The sequence below is a fragment of the Brachyhypopomus gauderio genome, chromosome 1, assembly GCF_052324685.1.
Source record: "Brachyhypopomus gauderio isolate BG-103 chromosome 1, BGAUD_0.2, whole genome shotgun sequence".
NCBI classification, from domain to species: domain Eukaryota; kingdom Metazoa; phylum Chordata; class Actinopteri; order Gymnotiformes; family Hypopomidae; genus Brachyhypopomus; species Brachyhypopomus gauderio.
In genome coordinates, this window is record NC_135211.1 from 28,915,934 (window position 1) to 28,927,798 (window position 11,865).

Consider the following 11,865-nt stretch of genomic DNA (forward strand, 5'->3'; position numbering starts at 1 on the left):
CAGATCGGCCTGCATGCAAAGCAGTGACATTTGTCACCAGCAAGCAACACATGTTTATCTGTGAAACCCATATTCTAATGACCCAAAAGCCTTCAGCCCACAGTGTAATTATTCAATTAAAGTAAACTTGAAGCTGGCAGTATCTTCACTAGCACACAGTTTCTCAGAGCATTAAGCAAATTCCAACCACACTTCCTAAAACGTTAAGCAAAATTCATATACTACATCTTAAACCACTTTCTTGAAAATGTGTGCCATTTCGAGGAATTACATGTCAGTCAAGAATCAGTACACTGTTGTTGATGTGAAATACTGGTCAAACAACCTCTAACAAATGCTTGGAAATCCAGGAAGTCATTATGAATATGACTGCAGCTGAAAAGATTCGCTTTATCTGTCTGTCCTTCGGGATATGGGGCTAAGCAGATTAATGGATGGGGATCAGTGTTACTTAAATATGACAAGGGAATGACAGTTCATTTAGATGGCGCAAATGACTGCTGGGATTCGGCAGGAGTGCCACCCGGATGAGATAATGCTGCTCGCGATAATGCTTGACAGGACGCCTGTTGGGATCAGGACTTTGGGGTCAGCGCATATATTTAGAAAATGAAGAGAACAATAAATGGAAAAATGAAAAGTGCAACATGTGTTTCCAAATTCTGTTGAACGTTCACTCGGGTATGTGTTCGCAGATGTTCAAAATGCCTCAAAAAGCTCTAGTTTACTTAAAATCCTAAATTTATAATAAAAAAGTCCACATTTATCGTAAATCCATCCTGACCCAAGCAGGTACATACTTTTAACAGTATGCAGTAGCCACGTCAAAAATATTTCTCCCACCTCTTTTTATCATGAAAGGCCATGCACTTTAGCCTCACGCTGCCCAGACTGGCGTTGCTTGTCTGGGAGGAGGGACGGCTCCCTATTCGTGATCTGCTCCCTCTCAGAGCACATTAATCAGGCCAGAGAAGGTCAAGAGAACTCATGCCTTCTATTTATTGATGCCTTCAAGTTTGCTCTTAGGATCCAGCAGAGAATTTATCAGATAGCAATTATAGCCCCTCAGCGAAAAAGTCACTGGATAATTATCTTAAGTAAGTACATTTACAAGATAAAAGTCAAATGCTCTTTTTAATGTATTTGATTTCAGAGAATTCACTCCAACTGAAAATTATGCTCACAGAATTACAAGATAACAAACAAATAACAATTCACTGTTAAATTCGGATCAGCTTTCACCAACACTTTAACCATGATGGAAAAGCCGCAGAATCCTTTGATTCAGAATTCGTAGCCACACAGATCCGCTGCCCCAGACAGAGTGCTCTTCATGAATGTTAGAACACATAGCTTCTTGTAGCTATGTTGCAGAATAATCCTCCAGCGAAATATTGGCGTGGTTTGAATCCATATGTACAGATAAAAGAATAGACTGAATGTATTGTACCATTGTCTCACTAGAACATGCATACCAGACTGATCCTTACTAAAATCCGTGCAAAAACACCGACTGGTCATGGCGTTATTTTGCAAGCTGCATTCTGTTTTAATTGCAGTTTGATTGAGTTTCTGACCTCTGCTCCTCTTTTTTCTTCAGCCCGTATTTGTAATTAGAATAATTTGCCTGACCCAGGAATTTTGGATTAGTGTATGACAGTTTATTCTGTATATGTAGCAGTGGAATACATTATCCTGTCTTCCTTGGCTGGCCTGGATGAACGCCTGGTCTTGTAGATATTAGCTCTTTCAGGTCACCGTTTGCTTCACCCTTGCTGATAAAATTATGGCGGAAATTGGATGTGGACACTTAGGAGCGTTCAGAGAAGTCGGAATTACGCCTGATTTGTGTGTAATTTAAATTCTCTCCATCGGCCTCTCAAAGGACTAGGCTTCGGACTCTGTAAGGAGATTTAAAGCAAACAAAGTTGTGTCAGACCAGGAGTGTGGATGATGGCCATTCGTTAGGTTGTCAGCTTAACGTCTAGGAGTTAGGACTCAGGGTCTGGCTTAGCACAGTGTTTAAGCCATGTTTGCCCCATCATTTGGTCAAGCCCACACAGAAACAATTTTGAAACTAGCACACTCTGCAATCCATAGCTAAAAACATCCTAATCGGCTGTGGTGTATTGTTAGCCTCGTGGAGACAGATGTGCTAAAAATGAAAACCTCCTCTAAAAAAACATATATTGGAGCTTGTATTCAGGTTTAAAATAAGTCACATTTGGAGTTTTTCAGTACTGATGGTATAGTAAGACTTTGGAAGAAAGGAAAATGTCTGTTGACAGTTGTCTCTACTCCTGTAGGTTTTGATTTTCTCTCAAAAAAGCCTATAAACAAAAAAACTAATACAAAACAAATCAAACTGTATACTTTCATTTGATTTTATTTATTTATTTGTAATGTGTATGATATTTACAGTCCATGTCCATGATCACAAACTAATCCTCACGTTCCTGTTTACACACTAACAATCAACTTTTCATCTCTGACTTATGGGGGATTCTGGGTAAGATTCATAAGATAAGGTTTTTTGTCCTAGAAACGTGGAACATACTTTTTATACTAAATTGAGAATCGTTTATTTTTGTATCAGGCATGTTTTTAAGTGATAAACCAAGTAATGAATACAATTCATTATTCTTGATTACACATAATGTTATTATACATAATGTACAAGCCTCTAAAATGTATGTTGTATGCTCCGTACCCTCAGGAACATCTATCTTCAGTGTCCAACCAACATAAAGCAGATTCCCCTTTTCTTGGTACGTTTTCACGCTACACATAATAAATGAGAGTACACTGTAACGAACACTATGAGTGACAGCGATAACATATTTGCATTCAGTGTGCAAAAATACATAAGAAATAGGTTCTCACCATCCTCTCCTCGAACCCCTTATCCACCTGACGATATCCATGTGTGGCGGTTGTTTTTTCGCCTGTCCATGTGCTCTCTGTTTACTTCCTGTTTTCCTCATGTGGCCACGCCCTCCTTGTTACCCAGTAACGAGTGCCCAGCCTCACCTGTTCCCAGTTTCCTTCTCACTCCTAAACATGTAGCTATATATTCCTCTTATTCCCGTCTCGTGGTCGGTTCTTGTTTGTGTGTTTTTACGATGTGTTTGCTACGCTCGCTAGCTATTTAACTTAACTATTTAATGCGTTTACTTGGACAAAATAGCTTTGTTCTGCATTCTCAATTACTGTACATCCAGAGTCTTTTTTATATCCAGACACACCGTAAGATCACATTTTTTGCATGGGTGAACATGAACATTTGTTTATTATTATTATTATTATTATTATTATTATTATTATTATTATTATTATTATTATTATTATTTTATTATTATTTTTTTTTTTACACGATCTATATCATGCTGGCTACAATGTGTTTTTGTTTTTCGCAATAAAGCTGTTCAGTGTGAATTTTATTTTCTAAGGACTATCTTTGAAAGTTTTACACTGCTCTGCAGTATCAGTGGTCTCCTGACCTCTGTCTCTTCAGACGTTAATAGAAACGGGCTACACTCTCACGGCCTGGCAGTGTTCTGGGAGACGTGCATCGAATGCCAAGCTGAGACTGTCATTTATTTTCATTGCACTGCTGCACGTTTGTAACTATGGGTGAAAAGAAGGAAAGTGTCAGAAGTCTAGCATCCATATTCTTAATAGTATGACTAGAGCTGCATCCATATTTGTCTGAGGCCCGGGACACTGTAGTCAGTGTTAATGACACAAAACATATGGAAAGTGAAGCCAAACAATGAAGCCTTTGAAGATGAGGTTGAGCCTTGGGACTAGATGACATTAGCAATGATGGCAGGATAACAGTAGTGCGCCTGTGTGAACGGTGTAAAATGTTTCTCGGTGAGAATTTTCAGGATCATTGTGTCATTCATTTAAATACACAACAGCCTTTTATCCAAACAACTGAATGAAAGGATAGATAAGATTTATGTTAATCAATAATAAACAGATTTGCCAATTACTAATAAGAACAACTGAACATTAATCAGCCTGTGGGGGTGATATATATATAAAAATATATATTATTGGTTATTGTTATCTTGTCCAAGTCCATCTCCATAAACGCATAAAAATGTTAATTAACCATAACTATGTGACATGAATCAAAAATTTCCAGTAGCAGCCTTAATCTATAGATTTCTGTGCGGCTTTAAACTGTCACATACAAATCTCGAAATGCACTAAAATATATGAATGCCTGTTATGTACTGGGTGGAGTATAAATCACATAACAAAACACCAATACCAAGTATTAAAAAAGCATTACATAAATTTGCAATGGTGACACATGGGTCTCTGGCCTTATGCACTGGTGTAATCTTTTCAGTTCTAAGTAATACAAAATAATAGTCTTTTACTGATGGAACATTAGTAATTCACATGGAAAGATCTGCATTATATATGTGTTTTATCTCAGATCAATACAAAAATCAATGCATAACCAAGCTACAATTCTCAGAGAGCGCATCAGTCTTGGGATTATTTGTGTTTGGTGAGGTAGCAGTCAAAGGCCCAGCACTGTGTCTGTTGCGTAAGAGGTGTTTACCCCCACTGTCTCAGAGAGCATTTTGCAGATTGCTGCTATCAAAAAAAATGAATCATCTTCCTTGATATGAACACGCATCTGTCAACTTTAAGCACTTCAGGAGATGTATCAAGCTATACTGAATCAGCTGTCCTGAATTAGAGTTTCTACAACCTGGTATTTCTATCTGCACCGTCAGCCAAAGAAGGTTGTAACTTGTACCCGTTTGTTATAAAAGTGCCAGAACCTTTTGAGTGGTTTAGCTTCCTTGGGTCTGGCCAGATGTACAGTAATTGCAGGCTTAAAAAGAGTTATTAACGTTTGAACGAAAGTGCATGTCAGCTTTTTAGCATTTTGTTCTTTATCTGCAAGCAAGGCCATGGATATGTGAATGTTAATGACAACTACAGTGGCCTGATTAAATCGTTTCTCTCCTTTACAGTAGCCTGACTTCATGTTTAAAACTCAGGTGAACAAAATTCCCAGGCGAAACCTGAAATAACCAATTCTGTAGCGGCAGGAATTATTTTGGCTTTGGTTGTTTTGGGAGGAGATTAGATGCCAGTCCGGGTTGAGCTTTGTTTTGTAAAGGACTTGTTAGCTGTTTCAAAGAGCACTTGAAATGAGAGCCGGCATGATGCATCCTTGCTGGCCCAATGCTACGATACTTCCACATGAAAGCGTATTTAATTAAGATGCAGCAATATTAAAGCATCAAACTCCTGAAGGCTGGGACACATTCAAAAGCTGTAAAACCTATTTGAAGGACATCGGCAATAACACAGAATGAACGGAGCAGCTTCCTGCTTTAGTCGCCATTGTTGAGTTTTGAAACAACGCAACATGGTCGTGCCTTTCATCCTGACAGGGACCTGAGCAGATTACTGCAGTCCCGCACTCAAAGGACCTTAACGCAGCCACCGCAGAAGCAGACACTCACATCAGCCCCACCGCAAATGCAGACGCTTACGTCAGCCCCCCCGCAGATGTGCCAGCCCCTCCGCAGACGCACCAGCCCCACGGCAGACGCACCAACCCCACCGCAGACGCACCAACCCCACCGCAGACGCTCACACCAGCCCCACCGCAGACGCACCAACCCCACCGCAGATGCTCACACCAGCCCGACCGCAGACGCTCACACCAGCCCCACCGCAGAAGCACCAACCCCACCGCAGACGCACCAGCCCCACCACAGACGCACCAGCCCCACCACAGACGCTCACACCAGCCCCACCGCAGAAGCACCAGCCCCACCACAGACGCTCACACCAGCCCCACTGCGGCGCGACAAAACCCACGCTTTGTTTCCCCATTTATCAGCTCAATGACTGGCGACAATGATTCACGATGTTCGTTCCCAGCATTGCAGATGACACCAGAGGTTTGGAAGGCCTTGCCAAACCAAAGCTCTTACCTGGGCTTTTGGGCAAGCGTTGAGGACGGTGCGGGTAGGTGGGGTTATGTGTGTGGCTGCAGGTGCCTCGATAACGTCGCACTACAGGGCCGAACCCCTCTGCTCCTGTTCTCCTCCACCCATCCTGCCCCACATCGTCATCTGCACTGTCCCCTCCACCCTGGGGGGTTGCCCGGCAGCGATAAGGCTGTTTGGAAGCTTTGCTGAACAGCCCAACGCGGTATTAACCTGCCCATCTGCTTCACAAAAGGAATCCTCCACAGCCCCAGGAGGCCCGACTAGATGGGCAGAAAGGCAGGCCAAGCACGTTGGCTGGGCGGGCTGATAATTGAAGCTCTGACAGGGCCGGCGCGGGTCTGGAGTGTCCATGCCTGGTGCTGGAGGGTCCGATGAGGAGCTTAGCAGCACGGCAAGGCAGGAGGTCCTCGACGCGACACCAGCAGAGCTACACTTCGGTGGGGCCAAATTCTCCATCCATGCTCTTTTCAACAGCAACCAATAGGAGAAGTTTAGACTGCTCTTTACGTTTGTACGTGCTAAGAATCAAAGGTGCTCTATGCCGAGCCATTTAGTCCCATAAATTGCACTTGAGCGGATACATTTTTCAGCACGTGTTAAATTAACTGACGAATGAAATAGAACAGAAAAGACTTGGAGCATTGATAATATTGATAATGTTGTATATGTAAACACATTCTCCTGAACTGTAAGTTAGAGCAAGCCTTACGGAGACTACGCTACTCAATGAGAAAACAATAATGAACTGCATTTGTGATGCTTTTCCTTATACCTTGAGCAGAAATTACATCCATCATTGGTCTAAATATTCATATATTTGTTCATTCATCCTACCAAATGTGCAGAGAAAACCAGTAAGAGCCGGTTGGAAGTGTCTGACCATCAGTACATTTGGTGCGAGGAGGACATCACGGGCCTGGTGAACCTGGCTGTGGGGCTTTTGCGGGACAATCGGTCTGGTGGAGCTTCGGGACACACCGGCCTCAGACCGTCCGTGCCTGGAATTAAAAAAGTGAACCACAGCCTGGGGTCAGCGAGCATCCAGACAGCAGAGCCAACTGGACCTGGACCAGAAGGCCAAAGTGGTGGCAGAAGCAGACCACTGCCGTCAGTAAGCCAAAGTGAGCCACAGTGAAGAGGTAGCTTCAAAGTCAGTGTGGGCTGGGAGGGTTTTTTGACTGGGGGGGGATGAAATGGCATAAATAATAATAATAATGAATTAAATAACATATAAATATATAAATAACTGTGCTTTTTTTGTGGTTTCCAAAAAAAAAAATTGAGACCACAGTCTCTGAGGCATTTGCATTTTATGGAAATGTGTGTGTGTGTGTGTGTGTGTGTGTGTGTGTGTGTGTGTGTGTGTGTGTGTGTGTGTGTGCGCGTGTAAGACAGTATATGTTTGCATATACATTATGCATGAGAAATTTTGTGCTCATTCAAAATTTCTCTAAGCAGCTGACACCATCTTTCACATGATAAAAGATATAAGCACATAAAAAGAAGCAAATATATAGTATAGCAGAGTCACAAATGGATCTGACAGGGAAGATGAGTCGGAGAGATGAGTTTTGAGACATGATGACAGGGAGAGGAAAAAAAACGAAAACGTAGTCACCTATGAAACCTTACGTAACGATTTACCGTAAAATTCCAGAAAGGTTCGTGTTTTGATTTACTTCATTCTCCTTTTGAACTGTTGAGTGAGGTACAGAGCACAGGCGGATAGTATAGCACTGAGAAAGCATCGTAAAACCACCAGCAGGGAGAACACTATACGCAGGCCTACAGAGAAACAACCATAGGCTCACTGTATGCACCTCTATAAGCTATAAGGCCTGCTTTGTTTAATAATTTATTGTTCTAGGTCCCATGTATTCTGAGGACAATGCTGTTTTTGCCAAGTATAGTTTTTGGTTGTTGTTTCAAGCATACAGTGAGAATTCTGAACAGCATATAACCTGGTCTATCTATTATACAAGACAGCCACTGAGAGGAACATTAATGGCTGGTAAACAACACACACAACCGCTGGAGTGCAATCAAGACAATGCTCGTCACATCTTGACAGACTCAGAAAATTACACCAAGCAAAAGGACGTAAGTGATCTCCAGCTCCGCTCCGCACTGAAGTAGACCTGTTTAAATAAACAACAGCACTCGCAGTGGGCGTGTCCCTCGGGTGTGGGGGCGGAGCTGTACCCAACCAAGACATCAGGACAGCGTTCTATTGGCTCCCGAACGTCCTTGTCAGACAACTGTCTAAGAGCAGAGTGGGACATTTCATTGAACAGACAGTAATGGAGGAGAAAGTGGTTCTCCCTGTAGGTGCGGACTCCTAAGCCATTACTGTCAGGACTTTGTAATTGTTCAATCTCTAGTTATAAAGCATGAAGCAGCAAGTCCGTAAGCACTCGCAACTCTCCAAAGAAAGTATGCCCGGCTCAAGGAGACTGGGGGATAAACCCTGCTGTTTCTAACACCATTTTGTCAATAGAGGAAATATGCAGACCATGGTCAGAAAACACCTAAAAAGCATTTATCACAGACATAAACAGAAGTCTGCATTTATCTCTGAGCAGTACAGACTGGCACAATCGTCCATTCTCAGGGATATTAAACGAGGCTGAAGTCCTGCAACATGGTAGCTTCATTCCTCCTGCTGACTTCATTTGGGAAATCTTCCATTAAACATATATACTGGATGCCATTCCAAGCACTGTGTGCGTTTTTCTTGCTTTAGTCAAGGCAAGAAACATTTGTGGTCCGACGTGGACCGGGCTGGCCTGGTGGTTTACCACGAAAGTATATATTTACAGCTCTCTACTGGAAGCAGTGTAAATATTCTTCATGAGAGAGGAGGCCGTCAGCAGAGCACGGCTCTTCATCAAAAACAACCTTCCCTTGTCAAGGACTAATCTGGAGGTGTAGATCAAGGAGCGTGGCAAGCTCTTGCCCAGAAGATCACGGTGGCAGCGGTGAGAAAGAGACGAGGCACTCCAGAGGATTTGATGCTGTTCTTGAAGCTCATGGCCAGGACAGCACTAATGGGGTAGACGTTTAGATATTCTGTAAGCTCCGGGGTCAAAGCTGCTTCCAGTCCAGCCAGATATGTCACCATCATCTCGTAGTTCTTTACCACTGAATAGTGGCGTGCTTCCGTGGCTCAGGGCCAAGACATTATGCAATGCTTAGCATGATTAAGCACTCCCATTTTGAGCAGACAGTGGCATGTTTCTAATAGACAATAAAATAATCATAATGTTGAAATGAGGTACAATTTAATGTTGTCAATCAAGTATTATTTCTTTGTTTAGTAATGAACGCTAATCTGATTCACTCCGCTTAATTCAACTGAGGAATTACAAATCTGTGACAGTGTGTCCAGATGTCTTTGTGGGACTTCACTGGTTCATCACAGAGTGCTTTCACACAATGACAGATTTGTTGTTCAGGATACAGATCTACACATCGTAGTGTAAACAGGAACAGCCGTGTTGGATGCTTGTCTTAGCTTGTACTTCCCAGACTTCTCTGAAGCAACACCTCTGCAGGAATGCATTTGATGAAGTGCAAATTGAAATCCATACTAGTTTAACTGTTGTAGAACCAATTAGAATTTGTGGAAAGAACACTTGCGCTTAACACAGGAAGTGACACAGGAAGTCACTGCTCCTATCAGTTTTTTTCTGTTTTGAACATGTCCTTGGAGGTTTCAGAGCATTAGATGTTCAGCTCTGAAACAGCCTCCACATACTATTGGCCATCTCAGTGCTGTGACGTCGGCACAGCTCCTGAGAAGTAGAGTACTGTGTAGGTGCTAATTTGCAGAAGCATTATGCCAAAGAATAGCAATCTCACACGTGGATTATGCTGGGCTGTGAAAGACAGAGGGAAGCAAGTTGCTGTTGCTGTAATTAGGCACACATTTGCTAGTTTATTTATTCTGCTGGGTATGATTTAGGGTGGTTTGTGTTTGCTTTTGTTCATTGCATTAATGAGCACAGGAACAAATACCAGACAAGTGAAACAAGAAGAAACTATTGACACATTGCACAGTATTTATATAAATCATGATATGGAATATATATCATATATACACTGCAAAAAAAAATAAAGGGAACACTTAAACAACACAATGTAACTCCAAGTCATCCACACTTCGTGGTCAGATAGGAAGCAACACTGATTGAGAATCAATTTCAACTGTTCTTGTGCAAATGAAACAGACAACAGGTAGAAATGAGAGATTTTCAACTGATTTCAAAGATTTTTATTAATTGATAAATTAATACATTTATCTGGCAGAGGTCACTGCTGTCCACAGTTTTTTTTTTTTTTTGACTAAACATTAAACATCAAATTCATATATTTATGGTTATATATAAACCATAAACCATATATGGTTTATTGCTGTAATGTTGCTTGTCACTTAAGAATAAAAAACATTTTCAGATGAGTTGCCAGGATTGGAACAGTGGGAAGTGTTTGGGAATGTGTGATATAGTGAGGAGAGTCCCCTCCCTAACCGAATAACCCCATCTGTGCCTGTCCTGGGAAAACTACAGTGTTAAAGGAATACAGATTACAAACTGATCCTGTTACTCAAGGAGTGCCTCAAGGCTCAGTCCTTGGGCCTATTCTTTTTATTATCTACATGTTACCCCTAGGTCAGATCATTTGCAGCCATGGCAACCCTTGAATTTCACTGTTATGGCGGTGACACTTAGATATATATCAGTACTAAAGTACCATCCTCTGCTCTTTTGTGCTTTATATATGATCATAAACAATGGTTGAGTGCAAACCTTGCAAAACTAAAACCTGCAAAAACTGAACTCTTTCTTAATGGCCCTAAACACATCATTTAAAAGCAAACTGGTCTCACACTCAGTTTTGATGATGTAATCACAACCTCTGTGTACTTTCTGACATCTACCTCTTCTTTGAAACACACATCAGGCCATTTACAGTGTCTTTCTCCCTCCTCCATTACTTTGCTCAAATACGGTCTACCATTACTAACCAAGATGCTGAAATCCTCAGCCAAGCATTCATTATCTCCCAGCTTGATTACAGTAACTCCCTCCTTACAGTAACTACATTCTCCTTCCTTACAGGCATCCCCAAAAAAACCTTCCTCTTACTCCAGTATGTTCAAAACTCTGCTGCCAGAATTCTATATCGTGTAAAAAAAAAAAAAAAAGTCCTGCCCACATCACTCCTATAGTACATCAGCTACACCAGATACCCGGTTCACCTCCTATACAGCTCAAACTTCCAACAAATTTCAGCAGACCTCCACCCCCTTAACTGAACTACTACACCCAAATTCTCCTACCTTCTCACTAAGATCTTCTACTGTTGGCCTTCTGTCCATCCCTGAATGTAGATTTAACCCCAAAATTATGGAACACCATACCACAATCTCTGTCTCTCTCCCTCACTCTCCACCTTTTCTCAACATTTCCAATCTATGATGTAATCCTTGATTTGCCTGTTTATTGTGCTTACATCTGTTTAGCCTGGTTGTCTTGTCTTGTGTACTTTTTTGTCATCTGAGTTAAATTTTTTGCATGCTTTGTGGAAAGTGACCTTGAGTATGACAAAGGCACTATACAAATCAAACTTATTATCAGTAGTATTATTAGTAGTGTTGGTAGTAGCATTAGTAGTAGTAGATTTAGTAGTGGTATTATTAGTAGTATTACTCCTGCTTCTTCACACCTAGTCTTCTCCTGCCACATCAGTAGCATAAGGTTGATTACAATGGACAATATTCTTAACATGTTTCTTTGTTTTTAAGATAAAGTGGAAAAAAGATTATTGCAAACACACCTTCAATGGAAAATTAAGGCTCAACATACAT

At 41.5% G+C, this 11,865-nt stretch overlaps 1 long non-coding RNA gene across 1 annotated transcript; it reads right to left on the reverse strand.

Annotated features, from left to right (window-relative positions):
• Window positions 1-1,707: 1,707 nt before the first annotated feature.
• On the reverse strand, window positions 1,708-3,009 carry LOC143527101 (uncharacterized). Its single transcript, XR_013134030.1, has 3 exons — window positions 2,884-3,009; window positions 2,711-2,781; window positions 1,708-1,901 (listed from the first exon to the last, which is right to left on the reverse strand). It is a non-coding gene; the product is annotated as an uncharacterized LOC143527101 (long non-coding RNA).
• Between the last annotated feature and the right edge of the window lie 8,856 nt (window positions 3,010-11,865).